Genomic DNA, 13,435 nt, shown 5'->3' on the forward strand with positions numbered 1-13,435 from the left:
AAAAAAACCGTGGTAAATTAAAATTACTGGTACTAATTTCACAACTGTGGCGACTGAAAAAAGTAAAAAGCACAAACTTACTTTGCTTAATGAAAAGCTGTGACCGACAAACAGCAATCAGGGCGACATCTCTTGATTGTCAGCTTGAGTGAACATCAGGAGGTTTGGATCCGTCAGAGGACCCTACAGGATAACAGACGCACAAAGAATTATTATTACACAATTGAAATGCAGGCTCTCAGCCTCGGCATTAAGTGAACCTGCTTCAAGTTAAGATGTGACTGAGGACGGGATGGAACATGTCCACCAGCAAAGAGTCCTCGATTAACTGCGATAAATATGAGGCCACTTTAATCCTGCCACTCTCCTGTTAATCTCTGCCTGATAGGAGAGGCAATTTAGTCCTTTTAAACTCTCACTGTTGAACTGGCCTCCAGCAAAATATCTCTGCTTTGACAGTCACTCATGAAAAGTTTATATATGCGTGTGTAGTAACGCTCCCAACTCTTTTTTATTATGGGCTTGCTTTGGAGAACAAAACAATCCTTCACAAATCGCACTGCACAGATGTAGAAAGCACACTATACTTAAACATTTACTGGTACCTTCCTCCTCTTCCTCCTCATCTCTGACTTCCTGATTTTTGTAATTCCTTCTCATAAAGAAGTGTGTATGAATGAGTTGAGCCGGGGGTTGTCAGCGATCTGCTGGTGCTGCCCAGTTTACACAACCAAGTCCTTACTGAGTCACAAAGTCTAATTTCCTCGTTCTGAATGAATGTTACTGTACGTACCACTCCCTGTCACTCTCTTTCCTTCCCTCCTTACTACTTTCTAGTGTGCTTTCTTCCTGTTTCACTCCTCCGCTGTCCAGAGAAAATAAGGCAGAGTGACACAAATCAATGAAACTGTGACACAACTCAGTCTGCGTCTTCTCGGGGAGTGGGGGGAAACAGGGACACAGATGAGGAGCAGAGGCTTAATAGAAACACCAGGAAAATGTGGACTTTGTCTGATAAGCCTGCAGTCACCGCCCCACCTGCATATAAATACACCTGCAGGTCTCAGAGTCGTGAGTACAATGTCATTCTGCTTCATCAGCGCTTGCTCCGAGACTATACACACGCCATGAAACACCTTTATTTTGAAAGTTTTAGATACAGTACTGCTATAACTATGTTACAATGCTGCAGTGCATGGTGCATTCATTATCAAACAAGGATCAAATATGTTGTAGCCATGTTTAAAAATAGTCTTCAAAAGGAGTAGTGTGTCTGTACATGATTACATGTTATCACACACACACACACACACACACACACACACACACACACACACACACACACACACACACACACACACACACACACACACACACACACACACACACACACACACACTAAAAGAATGCAGCAGATACTGAAGTGTTATCTCCAGACTGGGCCATTATCTGTGCACCAGCTCTTCTGTTGCTATAAACAAAGAGACAACAACTATCCTGGTGCATTTTAGCTGGAGGCACACTTCCCAACTAAGTGTGCTCTTTACAAAACAAATCCTGCTATCGACTATTTGCTGTGTCATTAGAAATTATTCAGAATATTGCTCTCCTCCACTGTGCAGTAAGGTGTTGATCCACCTGAGCCATCATACCATCAGTCTGGCTGTGTGCTCTGAACCTGAGGAATTTTAATGAGCCTGCCGGCCCTGTCTGGCTCTCTGCTCAGTCCTGGCCTGTCAGTGTTAAAAGGGATTGTTTGGACCTCTCTCTCCCTCTCTCCCTCTCTCCCTCTCTCTCTCTCTCTCTCTCTCTCTCTCTCACCTGACCCCACAACCCAGCCGATGCTCCAACAGACTGTTTCCAGAACAATCCATGAGAGGCCTGCAGCTGCAGCAGGTCTGTTGTTCCCCTCTCAACAAAAGAGAGGCAGACAGATGGTTGGACATGTGAATGAAAATGGATGGATGGATCATCCTAAATCAGCCATATCTTATCACCGTCACACACTCCCATTGCAAATACCACAAGCAAACATTAGTATAACAAGGAAACAAAAGAGCACACTGCTCATCTAAAACAATACTTTGTCGTAAATCACAATTACATTACTGAGAGCTACAAATACAAAAACTCATCTTTGTCATGTCAATGCCTCTGTTAGATTATGGCTGGTATGGATGAGGACCACATGGGTAAGATTATACAATTTATAGATAAAGGAAAACTCTACACTTGAAAGTCTGTAGACTGTTGACCAGAGGAAAAATACAATCTGGTTCAAATTCCATTTCACACAGCACATATACTGAACACAGGCAAAAAAAACGTAAAAGACAAAGCTGTTTCTCGGAAGACTCACCACAGCTCTTCCGGTGATTGTCTTTGTCAAAACTGTACTTTTCATGCACTCTATCGTTCCTACTTGTGAAGCAATGTGTGACTTCTGCTCTTAAAAGGTTGCTACATAAATAAACTTAGCTCTTCCCTCCTTCACTCTCTCTGTTCCTAAACAACTCTCTGCCCTTGTCAGAAACTCTACCACCCTTCAAACAAACACACTTGAGTGCAGATCAAACATTGGCTCTCATGCCATATCTCCTGCATGGTTTCAGGGATATTGCCAAGGGCGCCAGTCAGCCCCTGTGGAAGCAGTTCTGGCAAGGAAAATGCGTTGCTGAGAGCAGACACGAGCCTTGTGGTATGATGAAAATGCAGATCTAATGCATCTGAACTGCCAAAAGGTCTAAGCTGTGGCAATATTGCTTAACTGGTCTATGTAGGCAATGTCATAATAATAGTAATAACATCAGGAATCAGACGGCTTCATCAACCAGCCATGCTACACCATTGTTTTAGAAAGATACATGAAAGAAAATCATCTCTTCCTATAGGGGACCGGATTCTTTGCACAGTGAAAAAAGTGGAACGTCAATTTGCACAGTAGAGCGCAACACATTTTCAAACCGTCTGATCATGACAAGGAGGCTCCGACAGTTTTTATCACAAGGACACAGATACCACACTTTGGTTCATTTTTGCTCTGCTTTGCTTCAGTCCCCAGATACTATTGGATTACTGCATCAGATTGGAGACGTAATGGAGAATCAATAGCAGACCAGCAATGCAGAGCACTGAGGACCGTACGGCTGGGCTTTCATGACCTTCACAATACCAGTCTGTGAGATGTTAGATAAGCACAGATATCTGGATTTGGATGGATACAATCAAGAAGATGCATGGGGGGGGAGTCAGCTTAGCTTGGCTTGCAGGGGATCGGCTTCATCAACTTAACTGCTCTGATCCTTGACTACGGCTCACAGAAACTCCACTCAAGCAACATCAGAAAACTTGTTTAATTGCATTGTTGTTTGTCATAAAAAAAAGATATATACTGTATATTACTCAATATTCCAGGACCATGGGCAACATCATAAATTACATTGAGATTTTTAAAAGAAATACCACATTTCCCATGGCTGAGTGGTGTGGAGCAGTAGTCATTATCTTTCTGAAGCCTTGTGCAAACACTTGTTCACTGTTTGGTGTGTCAATGTGATTACATAATTGGCTTAGTTACCCCAACCGCGTAAAATAGTTGCTTCTGTGAAATGTGCCATGTCCTGTTATGAATCACGCGGCTGGGAAACAAACGTCTAATGTGTGGGCTCCCCTCCACTCGTATAAATGGCAATCATAAACAAACGATATGTAGTCCTCCACCACCTCAAAACAAATTATCCTCTGGCTGTTGTAGATGTTTCAACAATGACTGTGTTTTGCTCGCAGAGACAAAAAGTGAGACAGGCGGAGGAGTGGCAAATGCTTAGTGGGGGGGGGGGGCAGACAGAGTGAGGGGGATAGAGAAGAGACTAACATTGTCTTTGTGAAATGTTCAGTCAAACAGAAATATCTGCTCATCAACGTCAAAGAGATGAAAACACACCCAATTCGGGAGCTCTGCTCTGGTTTCACCCAATTCAAACAGACCGCCCAAACAAAAATACAAATACACACAAAGCAAACAGAATAAAAAATGTGAAAGCAAACATACAGGTTTTGTAAACGTAGACACACATCTTATATACTGTACACACATCCTCTCTGTTTTTCTCTCCCTGGCGAGTACCCACACCAAATGAAGTGGTAAAACAGCAGGAAAGTATTATTTTGGATTGTTTTTGGGGCGTTCTTTTCCATATTTCACTGTATCCTCTGGAGGTGTGTTTGTTTTCATCATCCCTCTGAGGGACAAGCTCGGCTGTTGCTGCAGAGTATCTGCCTGCACTATGCAGCACTGCAGCTTAAGAAGTGTGTGTGTGGAGAGTATGTATATATGTATATAAACATGTATATGTATATACAGCCCATGACAATGTTTGATTGGTTGCAAGTACTACTAGTAGGGCAAAAACATAAGTTGGGCCAAAGGGCAGCGCCAGATGAAAAGACTTTGCTGTTGACTAAATCATAAGGGTTTATCCGAATGTTTAGTATGCAACATCCTGCGTGCATGTATGTTACGTATGTTTACATGTATACACTCAGAGTGCCTACTAATGTAGGGTAGTAATTGCTGTGTTGCATGTTAGAATACTAACATCATCCAGGTAGCATGCTACAGTATTTTGTCATTGATTTCAGAGTACAGCTGAGACTCATGGGAACTTTGGTTATAAGTTTGAAAAGATCTTGTCATGAAAGTAACATCCATGCAGTAGTTGAACAGTGTTTTTAACAACAGAAAATACAATGATCTATGTCTTTACAACATGATGCTGCAAGGAGAAGCTTAACATGAGTGCAAAGAATGGGAGCTCTTTACAATATAGCTGTCGTCCCTGATGCATCATCACACAGTGTACAGTGTGTGCTGAGCACAACATGGATCTGAATACTTGTTTTAGTGGGCTCAACAGTGTGCTTGTGTCAGATATACCACTGGCCAGGCAACTATCCCTGACTAAATGTACATTTGAACTATTGCTGGTATTTGACCTTTTGGAAACAGCAAAATAAAGAGAAACAATAGGTGGCAGGGAGAGAAGGACTGCATGACAGAGGGCTATGACCTTTCAGATAACATGACATGAAAAGAAAAAATGAGCGAGGGAATGAAAAAGACAGAAGAGGAAGACAATGCGAGAGAGACACAGAGATAGAGAACAAAAGGTGTGATAGTAAATATTAGTTGGGTGCTTCTCTCGTGGTTAAACAACAACATGCAACAAGACCACGTCAAGTTTTATTCAAAGCAACAGGCAGCAGGAAAGAAAAGGGGGGGAAAAAGCACTATAGCAATGCAAACTCAAAGACATATAATACCATATAGAGCAAAAATTATTCAAACATGTTGTTTTCTAAGACAATACATATGCAAAAAAAACTGAGGGAGAGCACTCGGCCTGTATTTGTAATTCAGAGAGCGTCTCACTCTCTGCATGAAAAGCAGTGAGGAGGAGGTCACCCACTGTGTCCAGAGAGTCACATGATTCAACTGAAGGAATGGAGAGGGGGGTGACAGAAACATAGAGATGAGTATATGGAAGGAAAACAGAGACGATGTTTTCTAAAGACACTAAAGCACTTTAAAGCAGGGAGAGGCAGCCCTGATAGAGCGACACACTACAGCTCGAGACTTTCTGAGACAAGGACTTATTACATCAGCCTTATTATATTCAAACCAACAGTGATATCTACGGAAGCTCGCCTCAGATCCTAACGTCACAGGCCATAGAAAACATGATCACATGACACGAAGAGAAAGCGAGAGACTTGCCCATGAGAGCCAAGCCCAGCTTAGCTTTACTCAGCCCTGCCCCGAAGTCCAAAAGGTCCTCTTACTCTTCTTTAAGCGACAAGGTTGACAGGCAGGTTTATTACCTATATTGCTGTGTGAACAACTAACTGTGTGTATTATTCTCAGATGTGATCTACAGTATATCTCAAAAGTGAGTACACCCTTTAGATTTTTGCAAATATTCTGTTATATCCTTTCAGGGGATAACATTATCCTACTGAAACTTTGATATAACTTAAAGTAGTCAGTGTGCTGCTTGAATAACAGTATAGATTTATTGTCCTTTGAAAATTACTCAGTACACAGCTGTTAATGTCTAAACAGCTGGCAACAAAAGTGAGTACACCCCATAGTGAACATGTCCTAATTGTGCCCAATGATGTTGTTTTCCCGCCCTGGTGTCATGTGACTCGTTAGTGTTACAAGGATTCAGGTGTAAATGATAAGCAGGGCTGTTAAATTTGGTGTTTTGGGCACAATTCTCTCTGAATGCTGGACAACATGGCACCTCATGGCAAGGAACTCTCTGAGCGGCTGAAAAAAAGGATTATTGCGCTTCACAAAGATGGCCTTGGCTATAAGAAGATTGCCAACACCATGAAAATGAGTTGCAGCACAGTGGCTAAGATCATACAGCGGTTTTCCAGGACAGGTTCCACTCGGAACAGGCCTCGCCAGGGTCGACCAAAGAAGTTGAGTCCACGTGCTCAGCGTCATATCCAGAGGTTGGTTTCCAAAAATAGACGTGCGAGTGCTTCCAGCATTGCTGCAGAGGTTACAGAAGTGGGATGTCAGCCTGTCAGTGCCCAGACCATACGCCGCACAAATGCACAAACGCTGCATCAAATCGGTTTGTATGGCCGTCGCCCCAGACAGAAGCCCCTTCTGAAACCGATGCATAAGAAAGCCCGCAAACAGTTTGCTGAAGACAATGAATCCAAGAACATGAGTTACTGGAACCATGTCCTGTGGTCTGATGAGACCAAAATAAACCTGTTTGGGTCAGATGGTGTCCGGCGTGTGTGGCGGCACCCTGGTGAGGAGTACCAAGACAAATGTGTTTTGCCTACAGTCAAGCATGGTGGTGGCAGCATCATGGTCTGGGGCTGCATGAGTGCTGCCGGCACTGGGGAGCTGCATTTCATTGAGGGACACATGAATTCCAATATATACTGTGACATCCTGCAGCAGAGCATGATCCCCTCTCTTCGGAAACTGGGCCGTAGGGCAGTTTTCCAACATGATAATGACCCTAAACACACCTCCAAGATGACAACGGCCTTGCTGAAGAAGCTGAAGGTTAAGGTGATGGACTGGCCAAGTCCATCACCTTAACCTTCAAGTCTCCAGACCTAAACCCAATTGAGCACATGTGGGGCATCCTCAAGAGGAAGGTGGAGGAGTGCAAGGTGTCCAACATCCGTGCGCTCCGTGATGTCGTCGTGGAGGAGTGGAAGAAGATTCCAGAAGCAACCTGTGCAGCTCTGGTGAATTCCATGCCCAGGAGGGTTAAAGCAGTGCTAGATAACAATGGTGGTCACACAAAATATTGACACTTTGGGCACAATTTAGACATGTTCACTATGGGGTGTACTCACTTTTGTTGCCAGCTGTTTAGACATTAACAGCTGTGTACTGAGTAATTTTCAAAGGACAATAAATCTATACTGTTATTCAAGCAGCACACTGACTACTTTAAGTTATATCAAAGTTTCAGTAGGATAATGTTATCCCCTGAAAGGATATAACAGAATATTTGCAAAAATCTAAAGGGTGTACTCACTTTTGAGATATACTGTATCGTGGGGGTAAGAGGGGATTAGATCACCATGCCTTTATTGATCGGAGAACACAGGCCGCTGAAGAAAAGACGAGGAATTTCACGTTATCATATTTCCGCATTCTGCTTCCCAAACATGTGCACTGGAGCACCCTGGGGTCCCCTGAGTGGGCCTCTGCAAGCCTTGTCGTTACCATGGCAGGGAAGTAGGAGGGGTAGCATGGGGGGTCTTAGCAGGGCCAAAACAACAACAACAACGAGGAACAACAACAAACACCACAACCTCCGAATAATCTGAATTCCAGCAGGGCTGCCAAGTCACCCTGCCTGCAACCCTCCAACCGACCAATCGTTAAACAGAGGAAAACAATTATCAGCCAATTACCGCTGCAGGCCTCCTTTGGGAGATTTGTTTCTTCTTCTCAAAAGCTGGGCCAGAGAGGGGGGAACTCCCCTTTGGTGCTCATTAAGATCAAAGCGATAATACTGGGAATTTCTACATCCACATTCACCTCCTGCAAAGTAAATGAAGGGCATGTTTAACAAACCCTGACACTGGCATTTCTTTTGACAGTCTTCCCAATGTTAACAGATGTCTGAGCAATCATGAATTTAAGAAAGCCGGTGAAGCAGAAACACAGCTTTGAATGCCAAATGTGTGTCACGGTCAAATATTACATAAGGTTCCTTGAATGAGGATTGTTGTGACAAGTTGTATGTTCACACTTAAAAAGGTGCATTCCGGTGATTTTGTATAATTGTGGGAATTTAAACATTTTAAACATTTAAAAAAGAAGAACAGTCAACATCTTTCTTGTAGGCGGAGATTTCCTGGCTAACACTCAATCATGAAATTCCACTGGCATTGTTAAATTGTACACTATAGATGCATTGAAATCATCCTCATTAGGTGGTGTGATTGTGTTTTGGACAGGGATCCTTACTTGATTTGTACAGCATTGAGTAGCTTACTATGTTTTATAAATAAAGTTGAATAAGGTCCTTCTAAATTCTTGTAAAAATCTTTCCATGACCTCATGACGTTTTCGATCAAGGTCAAGGAGAATCGGTTAGTGGTTAGTTTTATTTGACTATTTGACTGCAGCTCAGGTCTTTTAAAACTTCCCATCACCCATTTGTACCGCAGGTTTTGTTATTCATTTGTAATAGATAGCTCCTCCAGAGCCATAGAAGACATGTTCAGTGTGTACTGAACCAGGAAACTGATCTTCATGTGTAAAACAGGTGGAATGACCTTCAATTATTTACTTGACTTCTTTCACTTTCAGCATGAGCCAGGCCGAACACACTGACACTGATAACTTAAAGAGGATCACTGACTCCATGTCTGCCGAGTAAAACGGAGCTTATATAAGGCCTTTTTCTTTGGGGGGGATACTAATTTTGTGAATGTGGTGGTAATTCAAAAATGAATCAATAAGAATGAATAATAAGAAATGAGCAAATATAGAAGTTAGAAAAAAGTTGTCTTTGGTATTATTTAATAACGAGTCAGAAGTATTTCAGCTGAGAGGACAGAACCTGCACCAACATGTGTTACAAGTGTAGAGTCTACAGAAACTCATTTATACAGTAGAATTGCTTTGGCAGGACAGCAGGTAGGACACATTTATGTCAACAAAGGCACAGAGACATCAGACATATTAATTACAACCGGTAACATCCGTCTGCTAACTGCCTGACAATGGTCACAATGGCAGCTTACTGTCTGTCAAACGCTAGCAGACACAGGGACATCAGACATGTGTATTACGACCTTGGAGAAAACACAGGGTCAGTCACTGTAAGGCCAAACAACAACTTTATAGAGACAAATTATAACCAGGAGATAATATGATACATTTCCACGACAGTGAACTTTAAATTACTTTAATGACCTTACGTAGTACTTGTACTTCTGAATTACTAAACAAATCACATCGAAGGTGTGAATTTAAGTTAAGTCAATTATTTCCTATTAGTTATCACTGGCGTACGGTTTATGCACTTTCCAAATCTGTGGAAAATAATGTGGGTGAGCTTCTTTTTTTTGTACATTTTATATCATCCTGGGTGAACATTGATCTGTACCCATCAGTACTGTAATAAAAAACTGTTAATTATGAAGTCCTGACTGAGGCCTGGTGGCTATGTGGTTTGTGCTGACAAGAGTGCAGCCTGCGCGATGAAAGAGGACAATAAAACAGATAAAAGAGAGAGAAAGCAGCCCACGCTGTGCTTAGGTAGAGGTGCAACACAACTAAACCGACGTGTTCGATCAATAGAGTATGTTGGTCAAACTGCCCACTGACATGTCTAGCTTTTATGTTACAAAGCACCTCCTTCTTCAGCACTGCTCTGATTCATACAGCTATAAATACTTTAAGGAGGCTTGGAACACTGATTTAATTAATCAACATATTCCAATTTTAATGAGCAATTAATCACGTTATTTATCTATTATTATTTCAAAAAATAAAACTTTTCAACCCCCCCACAAAAGTGCTATCCTCTTACTGTTTCTGTTGCGCAATGGTTGACAAACTTGTTTTGCCCTAGGTCGAGCCTTAATTTCTCCGGGAGATCGTATCCCGGTGGCAGTGAAAGCAAGGTTTATAGGGAACGGATCTAAACGGCGATGCTGTCCTTATTCTAAATTGTCAAATGATGTCAGAATCCAGTGTAGACAGACTATAATAAAAAAAATTATAGGCTATATTAGTAACCGATTAATCAAAACAGTACTAGATTAACCAATAAGAAAAGAGATCATTAGTAGCAACCCCTAAAGGCCTCACACTGACTTACTGGTGAACTAGCAAAGCAGCATAACTCACAACACTATATAACCCATCAGAAAGTGCAAAATAAACCACATGTTGTTGTTGGACGACCCACAACTGCTACAAGCTAAATCACAGAAAACAACAAATACATTACAACTCCAAATAATGTCCACTACAGGGATTATAACCATGTCCCACACAAAGAGGGATGGCGCATTTTGTTTTAAATATTGTCTTCAATCCGTATGGAAATAATCTCAAATCTTATTATATAATGAAATGCACGGTCACTTGCTGAAGTGATCGGATTAAAAGGTTGCTACAACTGAGCTGAGAAAAACAAGAAAGAAAAGAATGACATGGCGCTGAATGACCTGATGCAAAGAAAACAAACACTCTTGTCCTGCTTTCATCGCATTGGACACGAGCACCCAGAATATAACACTGTAGATGGGAGTAAGAGAGGATCCTCTGAGAGAAGAATTAGAGTGGGTGTAGTGGAAAGAGAGGTCACACTAAACACACATAAATATTATGGAGGTGCCGGATTTCATTATCACAACACAGTGAGGCACTTATTTATCAGAACATCTTGAATCATGTAACAAGACCCAAAACTGGGCCATACCCGTTTGTGCGGCACACAAAGCACAAGGGCCTATCAGGAATGAAGGAGAGAGAGCTGAGAACTACTGTTCAGGGCACTTACTTGTGTAACTGTCTTAATGAGGCTCATATGCCTAATGTTTTGGTCTTACACTGGGATCCCATGGTACATTATGAGCTAAACCCAAACTCACAAGACTTTACTGCTGTCATCAATCTTTTCACAGGAAGCTCATCCAGCAGGAAAACGATAAACTAATATTGTCCCAAAAAGGTTGCCCTCGGCTTTGAATCAGTGCTATTGATTAATGCTTACAGTTACAGTCAGTTAATCACTCATTTAAGAGAGAATCTGATCCGTGACAGTAAAAGAAGAGTCGAGAGTCACAGAGTAAATATGATTTGTGTTGACAAAGTTTAGGCTCTACTGTGCTGTGGCAACTTCTGCTGCTACTCAGATACAAACTATTACATAAGGCACAGATGCTGCTCACTCTGACAAGCGACATATCAGTGCCAGGGCAGCAGGCAGCCCAGGAGCGCAGGTGTCAGTCCAAAAGAGAGAGCAGGGGATTTGCATGAGCTGCTTTCCCTTTCAAACATCCTCTGCAGCGAGCTGACGAACCTGGCACGAGCGTGACCTATTCCACCGCCACCAAGTCAAATGAGAAACAGGAAGTTCATAGAACAAACCACACACTCATAATTCTGTGTAACACCTTTTTGTACTCGTCAGAACACTTGGTTCAAATTTGCACGATTATTCATTTTCTCTAATCATCACACTTTGATCGAATTGTCTTATATTTCAAGGAACAATTACAGGTTATTTGTTTAACATATGATGCTTTATTAGCCACTTTGCAATAGAGAGACACGGGACAATAACTTGAAAAAGGGCAAAGGGCAAAATCAGACCCAGCACATAGCAGTTACACTTCACTCTTAAACCAGCTGATCAACCAGAACGCCCTGTGAACAGATGTTTAAAGCTGAAACATGTAGAATTAGGTAAAACTAAAACTTTCTTTACTGCACATATTGTGCCAGAGGGATTTAGCATTTGTATGTCTGCACACGTGCTGTAGTTTCTCAGTAACGTGGCTTACAAAAGGTTCAACTGAGGCATTAAGAGGTCTTAACATTAACTTTATTCTACACTCATACACACCAGGAGGTTGTTGTTTTTTTCAGATTGAGAAGAATTTAGATGTGTGGCTTTCTTCCTCTGCCCACTAATGTGTTACACAACCTTCACCATGCTTGCCTCATTTCCCATCAAACTGGACACACTTCCAGTTTCTCACGAATGCAGGTCAGAGTTGCAGACACATAAAAAAAGAAAAAAAAAATACTTCCCCCTTGTTTTAGTAAACAGCAAGAAGTAAATGTTGATACAGCAAACAACAAACACTAGTGACTGTGGAGCAGCTAGCCAGCTACACTGGTTGTGTGACACCAAACAATAACAGCAATAAGAATTTAATTTATGTAGACTTTAAGTATGACATTTAAATGAGCAACCCCCTCAACCACCGGCACATTTAATTCCAGGCTTTCATTTAAATGTTGTCGTTTAAATGAGGATAAAACAACAATAACCGTATAGCTATAATCTCTCCTCATGACCTCTAGCTAATAATACAAAACATATGCTGGTAGGGGAAAAGAGGTTAGTTAGAGAAATCCAGCCTATATGGTGAAGTCAGGTGTGTTGCTTTAAGAGAATAACGTCTTTATATCCGACCAGAAAGTGTTTAATCACACCTGCAGTGTTTCACCTGTCGCAACACCTGGGGACTGACGCTTGGAAACACAATACGTAATGTATGTAAGGTCTGTCAATACAGATAACCTCAAGTCTTAACAAGAGTGTGTTACGCACAAGATAACAAACTCACAGAAAGCTTACCAGTCAGTCGTCTTCTTCTGCGTAGTCGTGTAGAAATTATATTTCCCCTCAGAGGCTGCTGCAGTCCTCACATAAAGCCTTTTCCTCAAGCAGTCGATCCCCAACAGATAAATAAATGCGGTTAAGAAAAATATATGCTATATGTGGTGTTTCCACCACAAGCTGACTGTGCACAACTGAAGAGTCACTCCACCACTGAGCAGCAAGAAGCCCTGCGTGTATCTATCCCTGCCCTGCCTCTCTACATACAGCCGAGCCATTCAGTGCACCACTGGATACACACATGAAAACGTGCTCGAACATGCCCTCTGCTGGCCTCAACAGGATTCTCAATCAAACATCCGAGGCTTCAGTTTAGTTCAAAATACATGTTTAATTTCATTACCTAAAATTAGTATGACAATAATATCCCCATTATACCTCCCAACTGTATTAGTTCACCTTAAACCTTACATTTTAGAAAGCACATCTAAGTTGCATGACATGTTGGCAGCCCTGTGATACCGAGAGGGATACAATAATATTCAGTAACTTGTGATGGAGGCAGTCTATGG

At 41.9% G+C, this 13,435-nt stretch overlaps 1 protein-coding gene across 4 annotated transcripts in view; it reads right to left on the reverse strand.

Moving 5' to 3' along the window:
* Window positions 1-13,182, reverse strand: part of pip5k1bb (phosphatidylinositol-4-phosphate 5-kinase, type I, beta b) — a 33,938-nt gene extending 20,756 nt beyond the window's left edge. Inside the window, exons 1-2 of one of the 4 annotated variants that reach the window (XR_003832790.1) lie at window positions 12,882-13,182; window positions 82-183 (exon numbers count right to left, since the gene is read on the reverse strand). The gene's annotated coding sequence lies outside the window, so the exon portion shown is untranslated. Of the gene's footprint in view, window positions 1-81; window positions 184-605; window positions 631-12,870 lie in introns of those variants that run through there. The other 3 variants (XM_029439640.1, XM_029439639.1, XM_029439641.1) reach the window with 3 other exon arrangements.
* Between the last annotated feature and the right edge of the window lie 253 nt (window positions 13,183-13,435).

The sequence above is a fragment of the Cottoperca gobio genome, chromosome 9 (genome assembly GCF_900634415.1).
Source record: "Cottoperca gobio chromosome 9, fCotGob3.1, whole genome shotgun sequence".
NCBI lineage: Eukaryota > Metazoa > Chordata > Actinopteri > Perciformes > Bovichtidae > Cottoperca > Cottoperca gobio.